Source organism: Oxyura jamaicensis, chromosome 6 (assembly GCF_011077185.1).
Source record: "Oxyura jamaicensis isolate SHBP4307 breed ruddy duck chromosome 6, BPBGC_Ojam_1.0, whole genome shotgun sequence".
NCBI classification, from domain to species: Eukaryota; Metazoa; Chordata; class Aves; order Anseriformes; family Anatidae; genus Oxyura; species Oxyura jamaicensis.
In genome coordinates, this window is record NC_048898.1 from 536084 (window position 1) to 548934 (window position 12851).

Sequence of the window (12851 nt, forward strand, 5' to 3'; positions counted from 1 at the left end):
GGGCCCTCCCTTGCTATCTTGTTCTGTTAATTTAAGATTGTTTAACAACAGCTGACGTCTCCCAGGATGCTGGAACAACACAGGTGAGCAGAAGCCAAATAGACTGGGGAGTCAAAGGCAGGCTCCAGAGGTTGCTCCGACACTGGGTGGTGTCAGGAGTAGGAAAGGTGCGACCTGCCGTGCTCACACCGACCCTGGATTGCGTTTCCCCTGCAAAAAGGTGCAATTTCCCCTCCTCGCAGATGAAGGCGCAGGCTAGGTCTGCGGCGGTCCCAGCGCGGGCACCAGCCGGCTGGCCTCACACATCCCAGGATGGGGATTTCCTGCACCCTCAGCTGCTCGGAACAAATCGCGTCGGGTTCCTGACTTTTATTTTAACAGCTACGTATTCTCGGGAAGCTCTGAGATGGCTTATTTTAAGAAAAGCAGCGATTTGCCGTGTAAAAGGCAAACGGCCTGAGGTGAACCGTCCCTGCCTCTTGCAGCAGAGCAACTCTGTCAGGGAGCAGGGGGCCGGCACCCCACGAACGCGCTTCCCACAGCCCCCAGCGCGAAGCGGCAGCCCCGGGGGACCGAGGAGGAGGCTCCCGGCACCGGAGCCCCCGCACTACCCCCGGCCCGGACCCGCCGCACACAAGATGGCGGCGGGGAGGTGACAGGGCGCTTACGTGACGCGCCGCCCCGCCCGCTCTGCCCGCTGCTGCCGCCGCCGCCGCTGCAGCCGCCCAGGGGACCCCGCTCGGCAGGCGGCCGAGCTGCGCTGAGCCGAGCAGAACCCAGCCGAGCCCAGCGCCGGGGGCGCCGCGCCGCCCGGTGAGCAGCCAGCCGCGGGGCCGGGCGCAGGCCCGGGGGCGGCAAGGGACAGCGGGGGAGAGCGGGGATGGGAGCGCGGCCGCCCGAGGCGGGGCCGAGTGGCGCAGCGGGGACGGGCCGCGGCGCGGGGGAACCGGCCCCTCAGCCCAGGGGTGGCCGCGGCTCCTTCAGCCCCGTGGGGTCCGGCCCTTAAATCCACACGGGGTCCAGGCCCCCCCAGCCCTGTGGGGTCCTGGTTAAAGGCGGCTGGTCCCCCCCTCCCCAGAGGACTCAGGTTCCCTCGGCCCAACTGGGCACCTGGGGCCAGGTGTGGGCCCCCAGCCCTGGTGGGGCTGAGGGGAGCCTGGTCCCCCCTCGCCCAGTGATGTGACACGGGTGAGCTGGGTGACGCTGGCACGCGTCCGAGGTCGGGGGGATGAAGGCTGACAACTCGGCAGAGTGGCGGTGTCGGGGCTGGACCCAGGCAGCGAGCCTGAGGTGAGGGTAACGCTGACCGGGGTGTTCCGGTGAGGCAGAGCGCTGAGGGCAGAGCTGGTGCTGAGCATGAGAGGCCTCACCTTCCTCGGTGCCTTGACAGGTGAACACAGCGCAGCTTGTTTGCTGGAGAAATTGCTTGCTGGTGGGTGGGCTGGATTGTTTGGATTTTTGGGCCTGTGATGTGTGTGGCTGTCTTTATGCATTGTTGCTGTGTTCCTGCTGGAGGCCCGGTTGTGATCAGGGTTTCTAATTTATTCTGCTTTGTGTGTAACCTCTTTAAAGAAGGCCTTGTCGCTTTCAGGGCCTCTCATTGTAAATACGTGAGGTGAGGGTGGGAAGGGAGAGAAAAGAGCACTGTTTGTGCAGACTGCCATGCTGTCCGGCTCCGGCGAAGCCTGCTGGCCGCCAACACGCGCAGCCTCTCGTGGTGGGGCTGGAAGCAGCCGTGTTGGCAGGGAGCGGCACGGTGGTGTCACAGCAGCTTTCGTGGAGGTTACTTCAGAGTGTTCGGCCACGCCAGGCCCGCTGGGATGAGAGCGGTTTGTGCCCCCTTTCTTGCTGATTTGTGAGCCAGTGTAAAGTATGGCCCTGGTGGTTTGAGTCACTGGAAGCTCTGCTGTTGGTGTTGGTGGGTTTGGGCATGGCTGTGTTTGTTTGCTTTAGGAATGGATTTTTGGATTGAAGTAACACGTGTTGCTGTTTCATTTCAGGTCATAGTTGGGTGGGTATTGAAATTGCTTCAGCTTTGTGAAGGTGTTTAGAGTTTGGAAAGAGAATGCAATCGGCCCTCATTGGTGGCAGATGAAAGATAAATGCTAGTTTTAAAATAATAATAAGAAAATCACTTATATCCAGAGAGATTGCCTTGATTTTTCTGGGTTTGTGCATGTAGAACAGAATTAAATTTAGCTCAGAAGTCTTCAAACTGTGATCTGTGTAACTGTGATTCCCAAATCATTTGTCACGCTTCTTTCGGCTTCCATGTATCAGCCTAGAGACAATATGTCTCCCTGTGTATAATTAGTTTTTAATGAGAGCTTGTGACAATTATCTGAGTACTTCAATTTATTAAATTTACAGTTTTTAGGACTGGCAGGTATTCGTGAATACTATTTGACTACTCGGTGTTAACGGTACCCTTAAAAGGCACTGACTTCTTAATAATACCTTCTATATGCCAGTTCTCCATGCGTGTCATTGCTTTTCTAAATGCTCCTCAAACTTCAACAGGTGCTGCTTTTAATTACATAATTACTGAGTTCTCTTTAACTGGACATGGTGAGAAGGAACGCGTACCTTATTGGTGACAGCGACTTAAAAATTTTTACCCTTTTCTGGTCACTGCTGCTCTGTGTTGTTCAACACTGGGTGATTGGCATGTGCAATGTATGTGTGGCCTAGGACTTGCTTGGATTTTACAGCAATTTTAGTCTGGCTATAAGGAACAGTTGCTGTATTAAAGGCTTTGTAGTTGGGGCAACTGTATATCCTGTAAAATGCTCGGATAGAAGTGATCCAGAAGCTGCTTCTCCTTTGTGTCCGGTGGGGCCTGTTTGGAATAAGGAGGAAAAAAAAACACAACACACAGCAAAAAACAGTGGCCCATGCTGGGCAGGGAGGATTTTTAAGGCTTCACACTGAGCTAAGTCCAAACTGCTCTGCTGAGATGGAGCAGAGCACCTAAATGCTATTTCAGTTGTAATTCATGTGCAGCACATCAGAACCAACCGCAGATAGGAAAAAGTGCTCTGAAGTAGAAGTGAGAACAAACAAGCTCAAAGCCCTGAGTTGTGAGGATTTTTTGAGACTCGACCTCATGACCTGAGCTCCCATGTGCTGGCAGAGTTTTCCAAAGGATTTTGATGTCCTTAAAAGTATTTTGCACCCAGGAAAGCAGAATGCAGATAGGGGCAGGCAGCCCTCCAAAGGCTGCTGTTCTGCATGGCTTCTGTGCTGTGGGTTAGAGACTCTCTTTTAATACAGCTTTAATTCCCAAAGTGAGTGGGTTCATTAAACTTAATGACTTAATGATTCAAGACTTTCCCCCTTACTCTCCCCCCCCGTCCCCCCCCCCCCCCCCCCCAAAAGGCTGGGGGAGATGCACTGAGCAAAGCATGAAATCTTCTGTTTTTTTGTGATGCTTTCGTCCCAGATATATTTTATGTTTTTGAGAATAAGCGTTTAGCAGAGGCAATAATTGGTGCAGGTTACTTACGCTTTATTTTTGTTGTTAAAAATAATACTTATCCTAACAAGCTATCAAGTGTAACTAGTTTCCCTATGCTGCACATAGTTCATTATAATGTACGTGAATAAATATCTGAAAAGCATCTTCACTAACCATAGGTTTTACTTGTGCAAATGTGCATGGTTTTAAACAACAACAAAAATCCTCCTCCTCTTAACCATGCCTCTAAAACCGTTCCCTTCTGTCTGCTTCATTCTGAGGTTCTTGGAAGGTAGCTTGCTTTGTTTAGGTAGAGTTCAACACAAAGCATGTTGCTGCTTGGAAATAAATAAAAAAGAATTCTGATGTCTAGTAGGCTTGCTGTTTTTCTTGTTTGTTTTTTAACTGTAGTAAGAATAGCTGTGTGAAAACTGGCAGCTTTCTAATCAAACTGGTGGGATGCAGGTGTGCTCTGGGAAAGCCAGCCGGCAGCATTCCTCGGGTGTGCTGGTCGGACTGGTTTCATCGGGTGCAACGCATGGCACTGCATCCTTGCCGAGCAGCCGTGAAATGTTGCATCCCGGGAGCATCGGTCTGCATGTGTCTGCGGAACCAGAGACCGTGGCAGGAGAGGCTGCAATTCCTCCTCTTAAGAACTGAAGCAGCGTTACCTTAGGTGTGCTGCAGCAACAACCCAGCAGACTGGAAGGAGGTCTTGCTGAATAAAGCAGCTGCTTTTCCTTGTTGCTCTTGGGTTGTATGGAGATGATGCCGGGCAGTGCATCTGGAGAGAAGAGCTTTGGCAGCCATGGTTTAAGAATAATTTTTTAAGCTCTCTTCCTGCCTTATGCAGCCTACGCCCCTAATTTCCTTGTGATAAAAAGGAGCATCGTATTTTGGAGTCGTACAATTTTCCTTGCTGGCCCATTAGTGTATTAGCTTAGCTTTGTGTGTATTGAATGCCATTAAATGTCACTTGCAAATTTAATGTCGGGAGTGCTGAGATTTGTACTAATTGAATTTAAAGCCTTATACTTGGATTTGTTAAAATGGCAGGTTGAGACAATTGAAATGCTTTAATATGTAAGTGTTTGCAAATTTGCTATTGTAAGTGAGTCTACCGCGGTGCTTGGGTAGATCAAAGGGAGGCCCTGAACACTCATCAGGTTTTGAGGGGGCTTTACTCTCATTCTCTCCCTTTTTTAAATTACGGTATGATGACAGCTGGCAAAATCTGGTATGATGAGTCTTCATGTTTGGTATCTTTTTAGGGTCACTGCTGACCCTAACTTAACCTTAAATACTTCTGCAAAAATGTTACCAAATATAGGGCCTTCTTCACTTCAAATCATGTTTCACCGTCTCCTGCAGCGATCATTGTAGGTACTGATGGAGAAAGGTTGTCATGAGGGCTGTTGGTCTTCACACTCTATTGTGCTTTCTTAAATTGTTTGATTTATGGTGTTTTTTTAATGCATGAACAGGTTTTGTCTCAGTGTTACATCTGAAGGCTTTTTTTTTGTAGAGGGCAGTCTGCACAGAAGCTCTGGGCTTTAACATTTTTTTAAATCTTGACCTTAGCAAAATGACCAAGGTTTAAATAGGTGTAGAAACAGCTCTCACCACCTACAGAAGACTCTACTACTTCGCTTTTCTTAAGGTAAAGTGTTAAAACTATTACCTTTGATTGGAAAGGAGTCATAAAAAATGTTTACTAGCTTTTCCTAGTAGCATAAATCCGTGCCTCCCTAGATATCACAGTGCTTTTAAGAAGTTTGTCTGGGAACGATTCCATAAAATCTCGATACCATACTTCGACCTCCTGCCACTGAGCTGGCATTTCATGTGGTCTTCTGGCATGAGTTCTTCTGCCACTTTCAAGTAAAAATTTACCATCCATTGAAAAGCTTGACTCCGCAGCCAAGCACTGTGCCAAGCTATAAAACCTCTGTTTGGTACACAGAATGGATTTTTGCTTTCTGGGAAGGCTTGGGTAACACTTCAGTAGCTGCACAGGAGTGGCATTGCATCTACATGCAGGTGGAATAGCTCCGTACAAGCTGAGCTGTAGCTTCTCTTCTGCTCTAAAGTCTGGTTTGTCTTCATTGTGTCCCTGCTGCTCTGCGTAGAGTTTTTTGCAGTCAAATAATATTGCTCTGGAAAACTTTGTTGGGGAAGTTAATGAAATGTAATTGAAAGATTTAAAAATAAATCCTGCCATTTAGGTGATGAAAAAGACCTTGAGTGTGCATTGAGGGTGATCGCTGCAAAAATATGCACGTGGGTAGGTGAATGGCGTGCAGCTCCCAGCATGTGCTTGGCTGGCGGTGGTGGTGGTGCTTCAAAGTGCCTGGGCTTCAGCTGGGCTCAGAGATACAGCCGGTGATTGAGGAGTACAAAGCAAAAGTGGCTGGAGGATGCCGGGTGTTCAGGGAGAAGGCTTTCATGTAATCGAGTAAGACTTAGAGGAGGGAAGAGGAAGAAGCAAGTGCTTCTCGAAAGGGTGTAGGATGCTGAAGTTGGAAGTGGGGTCTGGATGCTGCTCAGGGGCAGTGTGGGGATAGCTGTGTGCCAGGGAGAAAAGAGCAAAAAAAAACTTACCATGAAGCAAGGATGGAGAGGGAAGGATGAATGTAAGTGAGTGAAGGTCCCTGGTGAGGCGTCCTCTATGAAATTACTTAACAGAAGATGTTGTTCTGTGTCCACTACCGCTCTGGGAATGTCAGGATATATGTTTAGTCCAAACATGATTATATAGAGACTCAGCCACTCTAGGAGAAATTTGCATTTGCCAAAAGCAGTATTTAGTAATGGGTTAGGGTTTCTTATCTACTCTTTATGTAACGGCACGAAAGACTTACTAGACAGCAATGAGCAATTATCTGCAAATTAAAAAAAAAAAAAAGGTCTTGTCAGATACTGCCTTTGTTTTCATGCATGTATAAATTCCTATTTCAGTTTTTCTCCCTCTTGAAACGTAAATAGATGGTTTGTCAAAGGAGATTTCAAAAATAAACAGGGCCCAGAGCACATTTATCGGATGTAGATTATTTGCATTCTGATACTTAGTTCAGAATTTGGTTGGAAACGCTTGCAGGAGTGTCTGTGCTGAGAAGGCACAGACCTGTATAGTCCCATGTCTTGTCTCCAAGCATATATAGAGTTCTTGAGAGAGAATGCCAGGGTGTAGCAGCACTTAAGTGTAAGTGGCTATGGTGGTATGCATGAAGAGGACAATGACTGGAGGATTTAGGGTGGGGGAGACTTCTGGGAGTCCCTAGGCTGACCTCCTCCTCAGAGCAAGATGATCTTCAGAGGTACGTCAGTTTTCCAAGGCCCTTGTCCAGCTGGGTTTTGAAAGTGTCCAAGGATGGAGATCCGTCACCGTAAGAACCGAAGGTGGGACCTGGGGAGGGGGCAAGCTCCATGCCCCAGCAGTTCCCACCTCATGGAGACAGTCCATCCTGCAGGCTTTACTTGGTGTTTCTCAGCACCTACATGGGGTGGGAGTGGAAGAGAGGGAAGGAACGAAGCTACAGATGATGGTCAGGGTGCAAGCGTGCCAGCTTTATGCAGCGGAAGCTGTGGTTGCCTGTTTTGTTCTCTGTGCCTGTTGGAATGAGCTGATGCTTTCAATGAGCTTCCTGTTACTCCTTAAGGATCTTCTGAGTGGTGCTGGTTAACTCTGTTCATTGCACAAGTGAATTGACTGGCATCGTTTTATAACTGCCTGTGGGGAACTTCCTTTGCCATTTTGTTGAGTAGCTGCCAATCTTTAAAATCCTTCTGTGATTCTTCCCATTAGACCTTCTTCTTTGCTAATATCGCACAAAGTACTCACGATGTTAAATGTAGATTGTTTAACTTAGTAATCCCTCATACACTAATAATATTGCTTTATACTCTGCGTTTGTAGCTGGACATGAACAAATATTCAAAGTAGTTGTCCACAGAACTGTCAGTCAGCTTCGTGGGTTTGGATTTTATTTGTTAACAGTCTGGGAATCTTGAGTCCATGTCCACAAGCACGTTTTCATGTTTTCATGGTTATAGCCTGAAAGCAGAATACATACTAAAAAATTGTAAGAAGTTGCCGTTTCTTCAAGCAGTTCCACCGTAATAGCTACATGTTGACATTCAGCCTGTAAAATGTGATACCATGCTACTAAATTAATTATCTCTGATTATTTGCAGATTGGATAATAACCCAGTCAGTTTTTGGCCCTTCTGCCAGGAACTGTGCAAAAACTGTGGCAGGGATAATGCTTTGCCTGCCTTAACCGAGCTGTGAGCTCAGGGTGGCTGGGTATACAGATGTGTGGTCCCATAAATATACGTTGCTCCTTATTGAATGTCAGAAAAGGCAGCCGTGTCTTGTAGTTCTGGTTACTGGTAGTTGGTGCACACGGTTCAGTCCCGTCCCCTGCATGAGCTCACATGCAAATGTTATTGTTGAGACTTTGACTAATTGTGTAGCATCTTTTGTGCACACCAGTGCTAACAAGAACTTTCAGAAGGATCCTAGTTCATTTACTGCAGATTCTCATTTAAGAATCCATGAAAATCTTTCTGGTGTTATTGACGTGTGAACCAACTACAGATGCGGATGAACTGCTTGAATTTCCTAGAGCCCCAAGCTCAAGGGAGGATGTTTTTCACTCTGATCCTTATCGGTGTTCTGACCCTTGTCAGTGAACCTTCTTTTAGGTTTGGAGCCTGCAGATTCAACTCCCAGAAAGCAGAAGCTAGCATACATCTGTTCAAAGTGGGCTTTCTGTTACAGTTTCCCTCATGGCTATAGTAGAGCCAATCCAATTTTCCTTCTATTCCTCTCTCCAGTTTATGATGTTAAAGGGTGTCCCAGGAGTTTTTGGAGAAAAGAAGAGATGAGAGCCCCTCTGCCAGAGCTGCAGGAACCGTGAAGTCCCTGGGAAGGGGCCTGGTGCTGGGATGGAAGCAGAGGAGCAGAGCACAGAAGTGCTTCTGCAGGCAAAACGCCGCTGGAAGATTGTGGTGCCTGGTCCTAGAACCGTGCAATTAAAATATTAACACCACTGCACTGGTGCCATAGCAGCCTTGGATGGTCCAGCTTCTTGGAGGGGGTTTCAGCGCCTGTAAAGCTTGGTAGTTTAGGTAAAGAGTGTGTCTGAATGTATGCTTGCCTTTGATGTGCATCCTTGACACATAGTTATGAAATCAGTCTATGATTTAGGGTCAGCGCTTGCAGGCACAAGGGGCTCAGGTGTGTAGCTGCCTGTAATGCTTGCACCCTGTTGTCTTTGTTCCTAATGTTGGTGATAGTAAAAGATGCAATACAAACTGCAGCTATAGTGAAGGAAAAGGCCAGTTATCTCCAAAGACACTACAGAGTGAAACAGCTTGAAGTGAGAAAGTATTGGAAGAGGTAAACATTTTGATCTTACTTTATTTACAGCTTTAAAAATGAGGAAAGAATTAAAATACGTATTTTTAAGTGTCTTAATTGGCTTCTCTAGAGGCAGTATTATCTGCTCTTGGGTTTGAGGTTTTGTTTCCTACTTAAAAAAAACTATAATTGTTTTTTTGATAAATCAGAGGTAAATTGCTGTGTGATCATCTTTAGCAAAGAATTAATCATTTCTGTGAAGTGAGTAGCTGTGTGCTGAATAACCCATAGTATATTTGTGCTTTTTTTTTTTTAATGAAGGTGTTGCATCAGGCACTTAGCAGACAGATTGTCTTTTACTGTGAATGGTAGATTCTCTTGAACAAACTACCTTTCTGTTTTTAATTGGTATTTTATTGCTGTGATTTACGTTTGCAGGGTGAGGGCAGCACTGTTCCTCCCATGGCAGTCTGAAGTGAGACCTCTACTTAGACAAGTGCTTAAGTTAACTCTACAGGGAAAAGGAGAGCTAGTTCCTTAGCTGGAGACTTTCTTGGGTACTTGCAGGGTTGGGAACTTGATTTATTTTTTCCAGTTTAAATACTGATATGAAATATGCATGCAGTAATTCAGCATGTTTTTAAGCACGGCATTTAGTAGAATTATTTTCAGTGTGACATTTTAAGTGTTCCCAGATTAAACCTGCTGGTTATAGTGCTGCTTGTTATCAAAGTCGGTGTTACTTGGTGCAAGTCTCCAAAATGAAGCTCAAGTCTGAGCTTCTTCACTGCTGGGGACCCTGTGCGTTACTTGGGGCTTCTGATCAGGTGAGAAGGGAAGGGGCACTGTATTTAAACAGCTACCTTTGCAAGAAGATCAGCCTGCTGGCACCAGGTCTTTGTGAATTGTGTACACGCTCAGAATATAACAATATTATTCTGGCAAGTGTTGTCAAACTTGGATTTTCTTTTCACACTGAAATGCAATTTATTTCCTAGAAATTTCAGTGGGAGCATTAAAATGTGTCTGTAGATTGTTTGTACTAACTGGTAATATTTGCAGTTGATCCAAGTGTAAACTGAGGACTGGTTTTTGAATGTGTCAATGCAGAAGACAAAGCCTGTCTTGGTAAGGTCAGTATCAGAAATTCAGGGTCTGTGCTGATTCTTCTTTCATGGTGTAACTTATATCCAGTTTTGTTGAGAACAAGTCACTCTGTTTCTCATTTTCCCTAGTTAAGCTGCTCTTGCAACGTGTCAATTCATAACCATAGGTACAAAGATCTAGAGCTACATCTGATTAGAGCAGAATCTGCTCACGCTTTTGGGACTTCTTGCAAGCAGCAGCACAGCAGCTAAGCCTATTACAGTAACCCCTTTGGTTGTGTCCTGCAAGTTGTTTCTCAGCCTTCCCCGTTGGATTGCTCGGCAAACACATTGGGAGGGCCACGAGCCACACCACCTGTTGATGCGGTTTTCTGGCTTCCAGTGGATGGTGCTGGGCTTCAGGGGATGCAGGAGGATGTTCGGCTGCACCTGCTGCTAGAGCAGCCAAAATACATCAGCATGAAGAGCTGCAAGTGAGAGAGGATCCTCTTCCTGCTTGGTTGCAAGCATGCAGGTGTGGATTTCCACCAAAGGTGTCTGCAACAAGCCAGAATAAAGCCAACAAGTGGAGGCATCCAAATTATGCTCCCACCCAGGTCATATGTGCCAGTGCGGTGTCACTCTGTGAGAGAGGAATGTGCGTGTTTTCACCCAGAATGCATCCAGGACCTTAAGGCCCTTGGAGATCTGCTTTTGTTGACAAAGGTGGTGCAGTGTAACCTTCAGCCGTGGTACATTTTACATGGATGGGCATCATCAATGTGCTTGCTGCTGCTCTTAGAGGAGGGTGAGTGTAGGGTGCTGGCTGCTGGGGGGGCAGTGGCTGAGCTCTGCTGAAGAATGTGTCTGGCTCTGGGCTCTGTCTGTGTGATAAGCAACCCCGGAGGCAGGGGAGGGAGAGCTGGCTGCAGTTCCTGGCTGGTGAGGAGAGCATCCTCTCCCTCCAGAGGAGGTGGTCCAGCAATTGAGGAGAATTAACAGTTCCTTGGCAGGCGTGCAGGCTTGCAGATGGGTTTCTGGAGGGGTGGAACACATTCCTGCTCCTGACCCCGAGGTGTCTAGTTTGGGGCCTGTAGCTGGGGGATGGTGAATCCGAAAACCACGCTTTTGCCAGATCCAAGGCCATCTGTGTTGCACAATCTTTGGTAAAGGTGGCTTCTGCAGAAAAGTTGTTTTACTACTACTATTTCTAAGGACCCAGTTCCTGCTGCCACGTGAATTTATTTCTTACGTTAGTGACTGAAGGAGGACAACTCCAAAACATGTCCTGTAACACAGAGTGATGGGTTTAAATTCACTGGACTTCTAAACAGAAATGGGCAGAAACAGACGTTTTCAAAGGTGTTATAATGTGATTCTGATGTTTTATGGCACGTGGGCACTTTTTGGCATTAGGTTACTGTTATCCCCTTTGAACAAGGTGTTGCGAAGAGACTTTGGGGGTCTCTGGTGCGTATGGGGGAAGGCCCTTTCTACAGGTGTGACTCCTTGCTCCAAAGCACAAGGGTTTCCCTGATGTCCCAGCAGCGTTTGATCCCTTTGTCGGAGATGTAGCTTGAGTTTCCTGCTCTTTTGTTTACATTTTTAAGGAAAAAAATATATGCTCTGGTCAATTTGCAAATCCATTGCTAGAGCTCTTTTTATTTTTTTTCCCCTGCCAATCTATTGTATTTGCAACTTTCCTAAATCATTTATGAAAATAATTCCTAAATCGTTAAGACTGGAAGAGGCTGTTTGGTGTTAATGGAAAAGTTGAGCAACGGACATATTACAGAATAGTAGTATAAATGCCAAAGTAATGTTTTCACTGTTGACAAACTTGTTTGGAAAATATGATTAATTCCTCACCTCTGTGTTGAAGTAGCTTTCAGTCTCGCAGCTCTTGGTATTTTTAACAGGAGCAGACCACAGCAGGGAATTCCCTCTTCTTCCTTGGTCTAGTGCTTCGGTTTCTTCAGGGAACTATTGTCTGTCACAAACCACAGCCTGGTAACTGGATGTAACATCAAACTTCACCATAGCAGCTGTCAGAAGGAAAAAGGAACACAGATTTTGTTGAAATTCTAAAAGCACGGTGAAACTCTCCAAAACCATTGCAAGTGCAAAACCATTGAGGTTGCAGAGGTGATAGCAGGGAATAACAGATGAGACACCAGGGAGAGGGAGTTGCTCATGCAGGTCAAAGCTAGGCTGATCGTACTTCTGGCTTTGTGGCGTGAGGCTTTTAAAATACCTCTCGTGTTGGCTTGTTGGCCTCAGGTTTTGCATGGGGAAGACTTTCGGATCTCTTCTTTGGTCAAATTAAACCAGCACCTTAACCTCAAACTTTGAAATCATACCATGTCTAACAGGAATTTCTAAATGAATAAAGATTATTGTTTCTCTCCAGTCTGCAAGGTAACCACCTCTTACCATTGATTTAATTGCAAGAGGAGTGGTGAGCAAATCCTTTCCAGTGCCCAGAAGAAACAAGACTAAAAAGCAATTGCTGTAACCTAGTGGGGGTGTGGTCTAGAAGTCTTTTCTTCCCTGAGTTGATAGCTTTTAGGTCAAGGCAGAGGGTTGATAACTGCAGGTTAGTGAAACAAATTGGTGCTGCACACTATGAGAATCAGTGAAAGCAGGAATAACTTTTCTGTCCAGAAGTCTTGAATCCTTTTATTTTTTGCTTTGTTAAAGCTAAGCTGTGCTTAGTTTGTTGCAGGTGAATTTGAGTTGCCTGATTTGTGGACAAGATGCTGCACTGCCCTCCAGGAGTGATAATCCCTGCTATTCCTCCCACCCCCCAGCAGTTCACCTGTCCCTTGTTAATGCCTGTGTTAAGCCCGGTTAAGAAGCACTCTTACCAAGGTTCAGGCACCACTCGCATCAGACAGTGGACGTATTTCGATTTTAAACACAGAATAATTGTTGCCCATCATCC

At 46.4% G+C, this 12851-nt stretch overlaps 1 protein-coding gene across 4 annotated transcripts in view; it reads left to right on the forward strand.

The window, feature by feature from the left end:
• Positions 1-365: 365 nt before the first annotated feature.
• SGMS1 (sphingomyelin synthase 1) overlaps positions 366-12851 on the forward strand; it is a 93619-nt gene continuing 81133 nt past the window's right edge. For 3 of the 4 annotated variants that reach the window (XM_035330754.1, XM_035330750.1, XM_035330757.1), the window contains exon 1: positions 663-813. The gene's annotated coding sequence lies outside the window, so the exon portion shown is untranslated. Of the gene's footprint in view, positions 386-662; positions 814-11257; positions 11260-12851 lie in introns of those variants that run through there. The other variant, XM_035330752.1, reaches the window with a different exon arrangement.